Below are 16,853 nucleotides of genomic sequence, written 5' to 3'. Positions count from 1 at the left end.
TTCTTATGTTCGTATGAGTGTCTCCTTTTATTGAGTATTATATGAATGACTTTAGCAAGTCAACACAGTTTGGTCTGACCCAGGATGGCCGTTCTTACGTTCTTACAAAATGAGTTACGCCTAGCAAGGGACATAAAAGGCGACAAGAAGAGGTTCTTTAAATGTATTAGGAGCAAGAGAAAGATGAACTTAACTGTAGGCCCTCTATTTAGTGGGGAAGGAGAGCTAATAACTGATGATGTCAAGAAGGCTGAGGTGTTTAATACCTACAGTAAAACCTGTCTTAGCAACTACCTCTGAAGAGAGACCACCTGTCACGAGAGACTATTTACAGAGGCCACAGAACTTTTTCCCTATAATTTAACTGTGAAGAAACGGAAGAGCGGCCACCTGTCATCTGTGACCAGTGACTACATTTTCTTCCTCCCTTCAGAGGTGGGTGCCCAGCCAGCCGCCACCACTCTCCGCTCTGCCTTCAGAGCTGGGCAGCTGGAGAGCAGCGGCTGCTGCCCTTACTTCTGCACTGTTGCTGGCGGCAGCGCTACCATCAGAACTGGGTGCCCAGCCAGCAGCTACTGCTCTCCGCTCTGCCTTCAGTCTGTGTATGAATCAGAACTGGAAGTTGAACAAACAAGAACTTGAAAGGAAGATGTGAACGAGTGGAAACGAAAGGTGTACTGTAAGTTACAGATTAAAGCTAAAAGAAGTCAACATGGAAGCAAAACAGAAAAAATGCAAATCCAAAGTGTTTCTTACACTAGAGCAACATGTTAAAGCAATATCACAACTAGAAGCTGGTACCAGTTGCCGTTAAATTGCCAGACAGTTTGGAGTTGGAAAAACTTAAATCCAAAATCTGTTACGACGGAAGGCAGAAATCCTCGCTGATTATGAGTCAAATGCAAATTCTTCAAAGAAAATTAAATGTGCCAAAACTGGAAATGAAGAAGTCAAATTTGTATGTATAGTTGGGATTTTTCCCCCCAATGTGCATTAGCTACGTGTACCATGGCCACTGTCTGCTTCTCCAGCACTGCATGTAAATCTGTCTAGATGTCTTGGGAGACCTGCAACCTTTACAGACAGCAGGTAATTCACCACGTGGTTCTCCTGGTCATCACAAACCCAACTATATATTTCTAATAACTGAATCCCCCATACTATTACCTGTCTCTTCTTAATAACTGAGTTCCCGCCCTTGGAGGGTATTCTCAGCGCGAGAGGATACCACAATGTCATCTGGAAGGAGGGTCCCAAGTAAATGATCATTCCCTCTACTCCAGTTTGATGTTCTCCTTCCCAAAGCCTTTCATCTACCTGAATAGCACAGAGGCTGTCAGAGTAGGGGTGGGACAGTTCTACTGTGTTCCAGAAAGTCTGTCTGCCTTTGCTTCTCTGGTTCCGCCACTGTGGTCTCAAGAGCCTGATTTGGTCTGTGAGGGCCATGAGCTGTTTGTACCAAATATGCACACGCATGCCACCTGCCCACAAGGCAGGTGATCATACATGCTGCATTCAGTGCAATAAACTGGATAGCCCAGCCCCCACTCTGCTGCTGGACTTCTGCCTGCATTATTTTTACTTTTGCAACTTTTTGTTTAGTTTCTTTGGCGGGTGTTTATTGGTCTAAGTTTAAAAATATGTTTATTAGGTGTATCTGGCTTTCACACTCCCTCTCTAAGCTCCCATGTTTGTGCTCCTGTTCGCTATCTCCTCTGGTTGCTTAGGAACTGGCTTTTTAAACCCCTGTTTTCTCTGAGTAGTTCCGCCCCCTTGTCAAGGGACCCTAAATGTATCAGGAAACAAAGGATGGTAGACTAGAGCCTCATTAGGAAGCTCTCAACCTTGCCTAGCAGGCTGCTAGGCTCAGCACACAGCCCCCCAAACAGACAACACTATAAACTTCAATCAAGCAGGCCTATGGCAAGCAGCAAGCACACAACAAACTAAAACTAACAGACCACAAACTCACCCCAGGGTTATAAGGAATAGTCAGGATGGATTTGTCAAGAACAAATCACGCCAGACCAACCTAATTTCATTCTTTGACAGGATAACCTGCCTAGTGGATAGGGAGGAAGCTGTAGACATGATGTATCTTTGTTTTAGCATGGCTTTTGACACAGTCCCACATACAAACATAAGAACGGCCATACTGGGTCAGACCAATGGTCCATCTAGCCCAGTATCTTGTCTTCTGACTGTAACCAGTGCCAGATACTTCCTAGGAACTGAACAGAACAGGGCAATTTATCGAGTGATCCATCCTCGCTCATCCAGTTCCAGCTTCTAGCCCATGGCATTCTCATGAGCAAACTAGGGAAATGTGGTCTAGATGAAATTATTATAAGGTGAGTGTATAACTGGTTGGAAAACTGTAGTCAAAAAGGAGTTATCAATGGTTTGCTGTGAAACTGGGAGGGCGTATCTAGTGGCATCCTGCAGGGGTTAGTTCTGGGTCCAGTACTAGTCAATATTTTCATTACTGACTTGGATAAGGGAATGGAGAGTAAGGGTATGTCTACAGTACGAGAGTAGTTCGATTTCACTTAAATCGAATATGTGGAATCGATATTACAAAGTCGAACGTGTGTGTCCACACTAAGGACAGTAATTCGACTTTGTGAGTCCACACTAACGGGGCAAGCGTCGACATTGGAAGCGGTGCACTGTGGGCAGCTATCCCACAGTTCCCGCAGTCCCCGCTGCCCATTGGAATTCTGGGTCGAGCCGCCAATGCCTTCTGGGTAAAAAAAATGTGTAGAGGGTGCTTTTGGGTAACTGTCGTCATCCGTCCGTCATTACCGACCTCCCTCCCTCCCTGAAAGTGCCGGCAGGAAATCAGTTTGCGCACTTTTCTGATCAGTGACAGCGCGGACGCCACAGCACTGCGAGCATGGATCCCGCTGCGACCATCGCTGCAGTTGTGGCCGTTCTCAACGCCTCGCAGCTTAGCATACACCTTTCCCTGAGACAGATGCAGAGAAATCAGGCGAGGAGGCTACGGCACCGCCGTGAGGGCCTGAAGTCGGAGAGTAACACAGAGCTGTCAGAAACCACGAGACCCAGCGCCCAGGACATCACGGTGGCAATGGGTCATGTGGATATTGTGGAACGGCGATTCTGGGCCCGGGAAACAAGCACGGACTGGTGGGACCGCATAGTGCTGCAGGTCTGGGATGAATCCCAGTGGCTGCGAAACTTTCGCATGCGGAAGGGCACTTTCCTGGAACTTTGTGAGTTGCTGTCCCCTGCCCTGAAGCGCAATGACACCCAGATGCGAGCAGCCCTGACTGTCCAGAAGCGAGTGGCCATAGCCCTCTGGAAGCTTGCAACGCCGGACAGCTACCGGTCAGTCGCGAACCACTTTGGTGTGGGCAAATCTACCGTGGGGGTTGTTGTGATGCAAGTAGCCAACGCAATCGTTAAGGTACTGCTCTCAAAGGTAGTGACCCTGGGAAACGCGCAGGTCATCATAGATGGCTTCGCCGCGATGGGATTCCCAAACTGCGGTGGGGCTATAGATGGGGCTCACATCCCTATCCTGGGACCGGACCACCAGGCCAGCCAGTACATTAACAGAAAGGGCTACTTTTCAATGGTGCTGCAAGCACTGGTGGACCATAGGGGACGTTTTACCAACATCAACGTCGGATGGCCGGGCAAGGTTCATGACGCTCGCGTGTTCAGGAACTCTGGTCTGTTTAGACGGCTGCAGGAAGGTATTTACTTCCCGGACCACAAAATAACTCTGCAGTGCAGAATGGTGGTGGAGTGTGCTTTTGGCTGTCTCAAGGGGAGATGGAGAAGCTTACTGACTCGCTGTGATCTCAGCGAAACCAATATCCCCATTGTTATAGCAGCTTGCTGTGTGCTCCACAATCTCTGTGAGAGCAAGGGGGAGACCTTTATGGCGGGGTGGGAGGTTGAGGCAAATAGCCTGGCTGCTGATTACGCCCAGCCAGACAGCCGGGCGATTAGAAGATCCCAGCGGGACGCGCTGTGCATCCGGGAGGCTTTGAAAGCTAGGTTCCTGACTGAGCAGGGTAACCAGTGACTGTTAAGTTTGTGGACACAGAAGCTGAACCTGCCCCCGTTTCTTTACCCAGTTTATGTTGACTATCCTCTCCAGCTACATACCCCCTTCACCCCCGTCCCAAAAAATAAAATCTGTTCTGTTTTGTTAATGAACACCGTTGTCTTTATTACTGTTTTCGCGGGAATGTTTTAAACCGGGGACGCAGACTGTGGCGGGGGGCGGGTTTAGTGTTCTGATGCAAATGATGCTTCTAAACTCCAGGAATGACAGGCTCCGCAGTGGTGGACTGGTTGTTTCAACGGAGCCTGCCAGCACTCCTGGGCGGGACTGCGTGTATGTGTCGGCTAGGTGTTTTTCTGGCAGTGGGAGGAGGGTTACAGATCCCCTGCTGCGTGGCTCTGTGATCCAGGATAAGGACCGCTGCATAAGATCAGTAACTGCCCTCCCCCGCCACAAAGTCACAGAGCAACCCCCCCCCCCCCGAACATGAAAACCACCTCCCAGACTGACCAGGGTAACTAGTGACTGCACTGTGTATGTGTCCTGATGCTGGACCTGCTCCCGCCTCTGTACCCTGCTAAAGGTGACTGTCCTGTCCAATTACCAAGCCCCTTCCCCCCCCTTCAGACAGACTCTCCTCCAAAAGAAAATCATGGAAACAGTAATTAACAGAAACGAATATTTTATTATGAACCACACATGAAACGGGGGGAAACTTGTGTGAGGTGGGTAGGAAAGGACTTTTCAAATTTTGAGCAGTCTGCAGGGGTTGACTGAAAGTTTTAACGGCCCTTGCCGCCCCTCCTTCTTTGGGTGAGGGGGGTGTGGGACTTAGTGGTGGGGGAGGGCGGTTAGAGAGAGACTGCAGCGGGGCTCTGTCCTCCTGCCTCCGGTCTTGCAGAACATCCACAAGGCGCCGGAGCGTGTCCGTTTGCTCCCTCATTAGTCCAAGCAGCGTTTGAGTCGCCTGCTGGTCCTCTTGACGCCACCTCTCTTCCCGTTCCATGATTGCTCGGTGCATTTGGGACAAGTTCTCCCTCCACTGTGTCTGCTGGGCTGTCTGGGCTCGGGAGCAGCCCATTAGTTCTGAGAACATGTCCTCACGCGTCGTCTTCTTCCTCCGCCTAATCTGCGCTAGCCTCTGGGAGTGTGATGCCAGGCTGGGTTGGGAGACAGTCGCAGATGTGTCTGTGGGAATGGGAAAAAGGGAGTGAATTCCTGAGACAGATAAATTTTGTTGTGAACAAAGAACATAGTCTTTCTCTGTGAACAAGACCATGCACTGCACCTCTCACATGCGCACTCAGGACAAGGTCAAATTTTCGGCCCTCGCCTTCAGTGCCTGGGGTCTTGCACTGCCGATCTGAGAAGCGGGGCAGGACACCTGAACTTCTGTAGCAGGCAAACATGGTAAGCCGTAGACTTGTGGCTGCTTAAAACTTTAATAGTAGCACTGGCCTCCTTTCACATTGAAAGCAATGCCAGTCTCTGCTGGCAGCAATCAGGCTAGCATGAACTCTGCCCCGTCCCACCCCCTCGCGGCTGTCCCAGGGAAAGATCCCTGTATGCTGCCCCTCTCCCTCCACCGCGTGGCTGTAAAGCAGTCCCAATACTAACATTCCCCTCCCTAATTCAAAGCAGGGCATCATGAGCGACATCACCCTCATGAGGATCTCGGACAGCGAGAAGGAACGCATGCTTAGGGAAAGCATGCAAAAACCAGGGCCATATGCTGCCATGCTCTGCCGTGCGATGATCCCAGAATACTTGATTGTGTCGTGGCGGGGAAACGTCTCGTACCATGGGGGACCAAATAAGATCGCTCTCCCCAGGAACCTGATGACCAGGCTTGAACATTACCTCCAGGAGAGCTACGTAGAGATCTCCCATGAGGATTTCGTCTCGATCCCCGGCCATATAGACCGTATTTTGGTGTAGCTGCACTGGCAGGAAGTAAAGAGTGGAGCGTCTTTGGCTGGAGAATCATGAAAAACCGGACATTGTTTGATTTTTTTTAAATAGTTGGGACTAAATAGTTAAGCGCCTAAGGCAAAGAAATCATGAAAAACCCACTGTTAATATTATAAATATTCCAGTTCTGTTGTACATAAAAGTTTAGATGTTTAAATCACTTCATGAAAAACACATTGTTAATATTATAAATATTCCAGTTCTGTTAAAAATAAATGTTTAGATGTTTAAAGCACTTACTGCTTGATCCTTCCCCTGATTCTGTGTCCGGGCTAACGGCTGGGGACGGTTGGTAGGGGATCTCGGTAAGGGTGATGAAGAGCTCCTGGCTGTCGGGGAAATCAGCGGTGCCAGCGCTGTCGACTGCCTCGTCCTCCTCATCTCCTTCTTCATCTTCCCCGTCCGCTAACATGTCCGACGAGGAACCGGCCGCGGACAATATCCCATCCTCAGAGTCCACGGTCAGTGGTGGGGTAGTGGTGGCGGCCGCACCTAGGATGGAATGCAGTGCCTCGTAGAAACGTGATGTGTGGGGCTTGGATCCGGAGCATCCGTTTGCCTCTTTGGTTTTTTGGTAGCCTTGTCTCAGCTCCTTGATTTTCACGCGGCACTGCGTTGCATCCTGGCTGTATCCTCTCTCTGCCATGGCTTTTGAGATCTTCTCGTAGATCTTAGCATTCCTTCTTTTGGAGCGCAGCTCTGAAAGCACAGACTCATCGCCCCACACAGCGATGAGATCCAAGACTTCACGATCAGTCCATGCTGGGGCCCTCTTTCTATTAGATTGCACGGCCATCTCTGCTGGAGAGCTCTGCATCGTTGCCAGTGCTGCTGAGCTCGCCACGATGTCCAAACAGGAAATGAGATTCAAACTGCCCAGACAGGAAAGGGAATTCAAATTTTCCCGGGGCTTTTCCTGTGTGGCTGGTCAGAGCATCCGAGCTCGGACTGCTGTCCAGAGCCTCAACAGAGTGGTGCACTCTGGGATAGCTCCCGGAGCTATTAGCGTCAATTTCCATCCACACCTAGCCTAATTCGATATGGCCATTTCGAATTTAGCGCTACTCCTCTCGTTGGGGAGGAGTACAGAAGTCGAATTTAAGAGAGCTCTATGTCGAACTAAATAGCTTCGTGGTGTGGACGGGTGCAGGGTTAATTCGATGTAACGGCGCTAAATTCGACATAAAAGCCTAGTGTAGACCAGGCCTAAGAATATAAAATGTACAGATAATGACAAGCTAGTAGAGGTTGCAAGCACTTTGGATGACAGGATAAGAATTCAAAACGATCTTGACAAATTAGAGAAATGGTCTGAAATCAACCAGATGAAATTCAATAAAAGCAAATGCAAAGTACTTTGCTTAGGAAGGAAAAATCAAATGCACAACTACAAAATATGAATAACTGACTAGGTGGTAGTTCTGCTGAAAAGGATCTGGAGTTTATAGTGGATCATAAATTTAATAGTAACAATGTGATGCATTTTTCTAAAAAGGTTGATATTCTGGGGTATATTAATAGGACAGTTGCATGTAAGACATGGGCGCTAATTTTCCCACTCTGCTCGGTCCTGATGAAACCTCAGCTGGAGTATTGTGTCCAATTCTCAGTGCTACATTTTGGAAAAATTGGAGAGAGTCCAGAGGAGAGCTACAAAAATGATGAAAGGTTTAGCAAACCTGACCTGTGAGGAAAGGTTAAAACAACTGGGCACGTTTAGTCTGGAGAAAAGAAGACTGAGGAGGAGACAAAATAACAGTCTTCAAATATGTTAAGGGCTGTTGTAATGTGGATGGTCATCAATTGTTTTCCATGTCCACTAAGAGCACGACAAGAAGTAATGGGCTGAATATGGAGAAAAGGAGATTTAAGTTAGATATTAGGAAAAACTTTCTAACTATAAAGATAGATAAGTGCTGCAGTAGTCTTCCAAGGGAGGTTGTAGAATTCCTGCCATTGGAAGTTTTTAAGGACAGGTTGGACAAACTTCTGTCAGGGGTGGTCTAGATTTACTTGGTCCTGCTTCAGCGCAGGGGGCTGGACTTGATGACCGCTCAAGGTCCCTTCCTGCCCTACATTTCTATGGTATTAGGCATAACCTTTGGTATAATACCTTTACTACTGGTAAAAGTTCGCTGAGAAGGGAAGGAGTTAGAATTTTAGTCACATTATTTTGGTGAGGATGAGCTTAGCAAACCTTTTGAAGCTAGCACTAAAATGGTTAAAAAAAAATACTTTTGTCTTTGTAGGTAGCTTCTGGTTTGGTCCTATGACAGGACCCCAGTCCCCAATGAATGGGGGTAACCTAGACATGATGTAAACATCTTAGTGTCTGGAAATGGTTCCCCCTTAGGAGATGGATACTTGTCCATGAAGTTACTTCCTCAGTCCCCTACCTGTTCCTCACCACTTTCTAAAAGACTGCTCCTACTTCCGGAGTCCTGCCTGGTGAATGCCAGAAGAGCCCACCCTTTCCTCTCCTTCAGAGGGAGAACCTCTGATATGCTACCTCTGTTGGCCCCATCTGCCTGCATGGAGTATTTGTAGGTTTGCTGCTGTTTGTTCCTCCCTCAACCCCCGTGCTGCTCTGTTTCAAAAGGGAGGGGTTGGAAATGATCATTTTTAGGGAGGGAAGGTGCACTAAGGGGCTGCCCAAAAGCAGAGTGGAGAGGCATGGTCATTAGCGAGTCACTGAGAGGCAGGGCATGTTGGAACACATGCTCGCAAAGACCAGAAACCCTCCTTGCCATAGTATCCACCACTAGCCTGAATCCCCTACAAATTAAAGTACCCAGGTGACATCCAGTTGGGGTTTAGTTATTTTGCAAAGGGTTATGCTCTTACTTCATTATGAAAATAGGAAAACAGAAAATTAAATACATATACATTGGCACACAGATTTCTATCTCACTGTTGCAGCGTGGTTTAGATTCACTACCTCAGATCTCCAGACCACCATCCAGACAGACAATGTAGTACCTACTCGCACACAGAAATCTTGTCCCCAGCTAGGCGACTAGCTACTTCTGCTTTAAATGGGAGAGGTCTCCAGACCAGACGCAATGTGTTTCCAATTAGAGACGTTCTTCCTCCTCCTTAATCTGTTTGAGCAAACTGCTCCAATCACAAGATGCATATAAATTGTTGCTTCACCATTTAGGTCCTTGATTAGTTTTAATCTCCATTTATGTCTGATTCTTAATATAAGGGCATCTTACTGGACTCTATGTTGTATTCATATTTTAAAAAAACTACACTAGCATCTCCAAAGACCAGCTCAACATGCAATCTATTTTCCGGTGGTGGAACTCAATTTCATCCTGTCTTATTCACCCACCACCAAGAAAACAAAGTCATCTCTTGATGTGTAATGTACTTGTTTATGCTTTACAATTAGCACTCTGTTGACACATGATTATGAAGATGAGCATAAATTTAGATTTTTGTAGCTGGATGCTCAACAGAGTAGGTCAGTTTCTACTGGCATCTGTCTTTTGAGTATGCTAAGCTTTATGAACTATTGCTTTGTCCTTGTGCTCTCAAAAAGTGTCTTTGTGGAGCAGGATTCTTCAGCTTTCACACTACATCTTCTTAATATTGAAATGGTTTTACTGGCTTTACTGGAGATCATACAGCAGCTTGGGTAACAGCATTCACAACTGGAGCTGGGGGAGCGGAATGGTTTTCTCATCTCTGAAAATGTTCCAGGTTTTGAAAATTTTCCCATTCTGTAGTGGGACAAAACCAAGACCTTTCAAAGTGTTTCACTGAAAAAAAGAGAGTGAGAGATGCCCACCCCAGAATATCCAATAGCCTGGGCATTAGGGCAAGTGAGTATGGGAAACTGTGACCGAAGGCACCCCCATATTCACTCCCTAAACTATAATCTTTGTACAAAATATGACTTGTGGGGTATCATTTGAAAACTAATAACTCACAGGTCAATAATGTCATGGTGAAATTTATGTAGAAACAGTATATGTAAAGTTATGAACATAAACTCAAATTATGACTGAAATGTGTTTACCTGACAAGTCTGGGGAGGGGGTAAATCTGTTTCTCAAAGACAAAGGACAAGCTGATGCCTCTAGCCAGGTGCAATCAAAGTTGATTGGCAATCACCTGCCAAGTGGCCATTCTTTGCCAATGAAGGGGGGCAGGAAGAAGCAATCACATAGACCCGCTTTCACCATGAGACTCCATATCTCCATCCTCACTGTGGGAAGGAACTTTATCTAGGGGTAACCCTCCGGAAGATTCATTTCAAAGGGTGGTTGGGCTATAACAGTGAGGGGCAAAAACACCCCAGGTTCTTTCTCCTTACCTTGCTCCCTCTTTCAGCCAAGGAGACAAAGGAACCAGCCCTTTGACTTCATGGGGGTGGATCCTGGCTGGAGAATTTGGTCAGCAATGTTGCTGGGAACACATGGTAAGGATTTTACCTTGAACCAAGTCTAGCTTGTTAAGTTTTAGTTACTAGAAAGTGTTTTGTCTTCATCTCTTTTGTAACCATTTCGGACTTTAATACCTTGTATTTGTTCTCACTTAAAATCTTTGTAGTTAAATAAACTTGTTTTATTTTTTAATCAAAACGAATCCAGTGCTGTGTTTGAACTGAGTTGTGTGGATAACTCCAATTAAAGTAGCAAACTGTTGGATATTGACCCATTACAGGGGCAATGGCCCTCTAATATCTGAACTCTCCAGGAGAGGGCTGGACAGTGCAGAACACGGGTTTTGGGGAAAATTCAGGCCTGGGAGTGTGTTGGGGTCACCATGCAAGTAGTAATCAAGGCTGCTGGAAGCCAGAGTGTGGTTGGTGTGTTGCTGACAGGCTGCTGGGGTCAGAGTTACTGGACCAGGACTGCAACTATATACAGATACTCAAGGCATGACCTGCTTGCTGGTACGCTGTTTGTGAGTGACTCAGGTTGGGAGCTACAGCCGTAAAGCATTGTGAGGCACCCATGGTTGATTGGCAGGTGATGATGCAACCCACACTGGTCTGGCTTGCAACCTGGAATATGACAGAGACTGTAGTTCAAGTCCCTGGTCTGCATCAGACAGAGAGAGAGACAGGCTCACCTAAGCATATCCAATAGCCTAGTGTTAGAGCAAGTGGAAGTGGGAGACTCTGGTTTAACTCCCGGGTCTGGGCTGTCTCCCACACACCCAAACTGCCAGCTATCCTGGGGTGGGTGTCTACTCTTGTCCTCTCTCAGTTTTGACAAGTGTGGAAGCAGGGAACGAAAGAGAGGGTTTAAGTGCAGCCATTTAAGTGTCAGAGACAGAGCAACTGTTCTGTCAAGTCTTAGCCTAATATCGCGAGACCTGTAGAAGCAGGGCTCACATCAGAAGCGAGTGGAAAACAGCAGAATAGTCAGTGTGACCTAGCCTTGAGATAACGATGTTTGAGACGAGAAAGTGAGAAAACACTGGAATAGATAGCAAATAGCCTAAATAAAATGCAGATGTTTTTAATTAATGCACGTCACAAAGAGGTACAAATGCTTGTGTGATTTTGCTTGTACTTTGGAGCAACAGAGGCAGAGATGCTCTCTGTCAGCTGTGTTCTTCCCTTGCAATTGCATGTCCTGAATAAAGCTGTCTCTGATTTTGTTCTTCCAACCTGAGAGTGGAGTTCATTTCTTCCACACCAGCAATTCCATTTTGGACCTGAAAACCTTTCATGATGCAACGTTTGTCAAACCTGATACAGGAGTTTTGATTTCACTGAAAAATTCCCACCCACATCTATTCATGACTTACTCTTTGTTGCAGTAAAGCAGTGAGCATTTCACACTATTGTGACCACGAAAGTGTGTGCATCAAGTGCAGTGGGACCAAAGCAGGGCCGGCTCTGGCTTTTTTGCCGCCTCAGGCAAAAAAACCTCCAGCTGCCCCCCCTCTCCCCGCGGGGGGGGGAGCGGCCGGAGCCCCGGGGGGAAGGCGGCGAGCCCCGGTGGGGGCTCCGCTCTCCCCCCGGCAGCCGGGGGGAGGGCACCGGGGGGGAGGGCGGCCGGAGCCCCGGGAGGAGGGCGGCGAGCCCCGGCCGGGGCTCCACTCTCCCCCCGGCGGCCAGAGCGCAGGGGGCAGGGCGGCAAGAGGGTGGCGAGCCCCAGGCGGGGCTCGCCGCTCTCCCCGGGGGCCGGAGCGCCGTGCCGCCCCCCTCCAGGTGCCGCCCCAAGCACAAGCTTGGTGGGCTGGTGCCTGGAGCCGGCCCTGGACCAAAGACTGCTCTAGCCCCTAAGCTGCATTAGCAGGCTCTGGGCAGCGGAAGGGTTTCTCCACATCCTCACAGTCACATATGTGGTGACTGAAAATGTGGCATTTGGAGGGAAAATGTATCCATGGTCCTTGGGTGGAGTGTAACAGCCCTGTGTGAGACAGGTCACAACACAGCTCTGTGCACTCCCTTCAGGACACTACTGAAGTGGTGCAGCCAATCACACTGTCTAGGACTGGCCGAGCTGCTTTTACAAAGGCAGCATCTGCATATACATGAAGAATGGTGCAGTGTGCATCCCACATGTAATGCCATACAGATACAGACCATGTACGCACACACACACACCCATCATGCACCACTGCACATGCAAGATATCTGTATCTGTGGGGTGGCTGTGTGCCACTCCCTCACAAGTAGGTCACCTTCCGCCACAAGCACATACCTCAGAAAACATGGGTCTGAAATGGGTCAGCTCCATGATCCAAAAGCCACTGGTCAACAACTATCTGCTCATAGCTGTGCTGCCTCGCTGTCTCTCATTTTGTTTGCTGACCCCATATCTGAGCATGAGCTGGGCTCTCCTCTCAGCAGGAGCCATTGTATACACAAGAGGAGGCTAGCTGATGCCACCACACGATATATTATCTATGAATGGCTAAGTTTCCCTCACACGTGTCTTGGCCATTTCTAGCAGCTGACCTGTTGCCTAACACTTCAGACACCCGTTTCTGTAGATGTCTACCAGCTTGCTGCCTGGCTGCAGGACATTTTTTTTTTTTGTGTGATTCCACATACATTACTGTCTGTCTAGCATATTTACACTATAGTAACTGGCTAATCAAAACAAAACTCGCCTCTCAAGATGTTCACAACCTTCTTGCATGACCTGAATTTTCCAGTCTCTCTTAGGTTTTTACTATACAGAAGACTCTCTTTACTAAGGAGAGCTTTCCATGTTTTGAAGCTCCTAATTTATTCCAGGGACAACCTCAATAAGGGAAAACATTTTCCTGGCACAACAGAAAAGGGATCAGATAGTCTCCAGTTGCCAAGTAGTTTCAGCTTTGAATTGTTTGCGTTTATTGGACCTGAATTGGGTTCAAAGAGGTGTATCATGCCTTCCTTGTGTCAACAATTTGGAGCCTTGAAGTAATGCCAATGAACCTTCCCCCCACCCCTTTCATGCAGATGTAAGGCCGTTCTAACGTGGTGGTATCTGAGGGCTAGGAGCTGGAGTATGTCACATCACAGCTGATGTCAGATTGTGATAAGTTCATAACATGGTAATTAAAAAAAAAAAAGACGTGGCTAAATTTAAGCTCCTAACGCTTAAAATGCAGCAATAAAATGGAGCTTTTAATAACTATGCATCAAAGGAGTGCTGTGAGAAGTAATATGTGTACAGTGCTTTGGAAATGTAAAATGCTTTTGCTGTTAAATAGCACTATTAGTAGCAAACAACTGCGCACTCTACAACAGCCAGCATAGTTCTAAAAACCAGGCATCTCTCCTGAAAGGAAACGGTCTCCGCTGACAAATTATTCACACACGTGCCTGAGAAGTGGATTAATAAAGGAGGTTTGTAACTCAGGCAAAATTTTACATGAGCTCACTTGTAACCTTGAGAAGATGCTTTCTGCACCTGTTCCTGTACAAAGAGGAAGAGGCCTCCAGCACACATAATTTATTGATCCGCTGAGATTTTGCACTGGTCTAATACTTTCCTCTGACTCAGCCAATTTTCAAAACTTTCAAGTCTAAGCCAAGACATGTGTAATTTTTCTTGGTTTGAATTGACCAGATCATGTTCCACTTACCTGATCTTTCTTCAGCCTGTTATTCCCAGTGGCTCTCAAGAACATGCGCTTGTGACTTGAAAATCTGAAACTGATCTCATGGCTTGTGCCTGAAAGACTTCATGAAGAATTGCTTAACAGGTGGTCACCACATAGCAGCAACTTAAAACAAACACCAGTCACTGAGATACTTTTATGAGAAATAGATTTTCTTTCCTCCACATCATGCGAATAAATCCATGTCCGCTAATAACTGATTTGTTGTAGTTGGCAGTGTTGTTGTAGCCACGTTGGGCCCAGGATATTAGCGAGACAAGGTGGGGGAGCTAGTATCTTTCATTAGCCCAACTTCTGTTGGTGGAAAAAAACAAGCTGTCAAGCTACCCAGAGCTCTCCCTCAGGTCTGGAAAAGGTACTTGGAGTGTCATAGCTAAATACAAGGGTGGAATAGATAAAGCGTTAACCCATGTTTCAAGAGACCATTCCAAGCGACGTTAACAGCTCATACAACAAAGGAGGATTATTGTGTTATAGATTGGTGTAATGAACCATAAATCCAGTGTCTTTATTAAGTCCATGATTTTTGGTGTCTAGCAGAGTTATGAATTTAAATTCCCAGGCTCATCTTTTGAAGGTGTTGTGGAGTGTTAGGATTATTAATAATATTTGAAATTATTAATATTAATGGGAAACCACCCAACAGTAATTTAACCATACATTCCTTTATTAAATCCAAAGGCCAAATGGTACTTGATGCAGTTGCTCTTAAAAATCTAACTGATAAGCAATTTACTACAGACAAACAGTAACAAAACATTTATAAGCATTTGATCAAGATATTTATAAACAGGCTAAACCCAGGGGTGCTGAGACCCATATTGGTTGGCTCCAGCGTGGGCTGGCAGGTGTTAGCAATGAACCTGTTAAAAGATGACTTTTTATACCCTTTAACAAACAAGTGATGTCATTGCCAATTACTGACTTCATCTAAAAACCAGTTTGAGATGGTTCACCCTTAATTCCAGTCTTAATCCAGATAAGATTTACAATCTCCTTTCTTCCCAAGGCCTTTCCTCCTTATCTCTTCCCCTCCTTTCTGAGGAGCAACAGCTTTTTCATTGAACCTGGGTTCCCACAGGAAATAATGCGGATATGTGGGGTGGGAAAGGACCCTGTTGGCTCATTTTAAGACAGATTCTTTGTTTGATTTTAAACCATCTGCAGTCACCCCTATCGGTCAGAGGCCTTCTTTTTAGAAACTTCCTGTTATTTCATTAGTTATTCTTTGAACCAGATATCCTCCCTACTTCATTCCTTTTGGCCTTATCACTTAGTATTTTTGAGGCCTTCTACTTGCTACTCAGGACCTTTCTTTACAACACATATATATTTCCTTAACCAATAAGCTAATTTTAATTCTTTAATTTTATACTTATCCTACATGCAGGTTTCCTTTGAGGATGAGGACTGAGAGGTCAGATATGGAGTGATCACTTTGTAAAACATAGTCACCTATGGGTCAAATGGTGTTTTTGTCTTTTATCATTTTTCTGTATGTGTTCATTTGAGAGTGTAGTGATTGTCTGGTTTCACCCACATAGTTGTTATTGGGGCCTTTAGTGCACTGGAGGTGGTACACCACATGTTTTGATAGGCATGTGTAGGACCCATGGATCTTGAACGGTGTATTGTGGAGGGTGGTGATCATTGTAGTAGTGGAGATATATCTACAGGCTTTGCATCTGTTGTTCTGGCAGGAGCTGGTGCCACTTTGAGTTGGTATGTCTTTCTTGCTTTTGATGATGAGCTTGATGAAGTTGGGGGATTGTTTGAAGGCCAGAAAAGGGGGTTCAGGAAAAATTTCTTTCAGGATATGGCTCCCATCAACTATGGATTGTAATTCTTTAATGTTAGAATGATTGATTGGACAAAAGTTGGCCAATAAAAGATACTACCTCACCCACCTTTTCTATCTGATTAGTGGTAAGCATTCCAAATATTGTGCCCGAACAAGGACTGGACAAAAGAATGCTTGTGGTGGAGATTGTCTCAGAACCCTGTGATTTGGATATAGTGCTGATGAGCTCCTACACTTTAGCTGATGAATATCCTTTTTAGGGTGGTTATCAAATGCTACCTTTTCTTGCAATTTTGTAAAAGTGTAAAATGACTTTACACAGGGTTGAGCCTAAAGGATCAGCTTCAGCCTCAGTGAAAAAAGAAACAATGTCATAAAGAAATTTAGCACAAGAACAACAACTGCAAGCTCTATATCCTGAAAAATGTAGGGCAATGCTTAGTGAAGAAATATATGTATGTAAAATTCTGAAATTACAGTATAATCTAAACAACATATGGATACCACTGTTAGGTCCACCAACTAGAACATCAGACCTCTGCAAAAATATGAGATCTTACTGTCCTCCAGTGACTGTAGCCTGCTGGGGGTTTAAGACCAAATGCTGCTACATACACAGGTGCTGGAATTAGGGGTGCTCGGAGTGCTGCCACACGCCCTGGCTTGAAGTGGTATCCATCATATAAAGGGTTTACAATTTGGTTTAATGGTTCTCAGCAACCCCACTATACAAATTGTTCCAGAGCCTCTAACTACATAATCATAAATCTTTCACGGGTTGTTAGCCAATTATTGATAATGCACAGGAAAGACAATAACACACGTTGTACAAATATCTGAATTTCATTAGTTCTCTTTACGATTGACTTTCCCTCAGTGGGATTTATTGTCAACATGAGAAGGCTTGCAATGTTACAGGATACAGCTGTCATGACTAACAATTAAGAGGTTGACAAGGAA

The sequence above is a fragment of the Terrapene carolina genome, unplaced genomic scaffold (genome assembly GCF_002925995.2).
Source record: "Terrapene carolina triunguis isolate 2854851 unplaced genomic scaffold, T_m_triunguis-2.0 Scaffold138, whole genome shotgun sequence".
Classification (NCBI taxonomy): domain Eukaryota; kingdom Metazoa; phylum Chordata; order Testudines; family Emydidae; genus Terrapene; species Terrapene triunguis.
The sequence above is the reverse complement of the archived record's forward strand: the minus strand, read 5'-3'. Positions refer to the sequence as shown.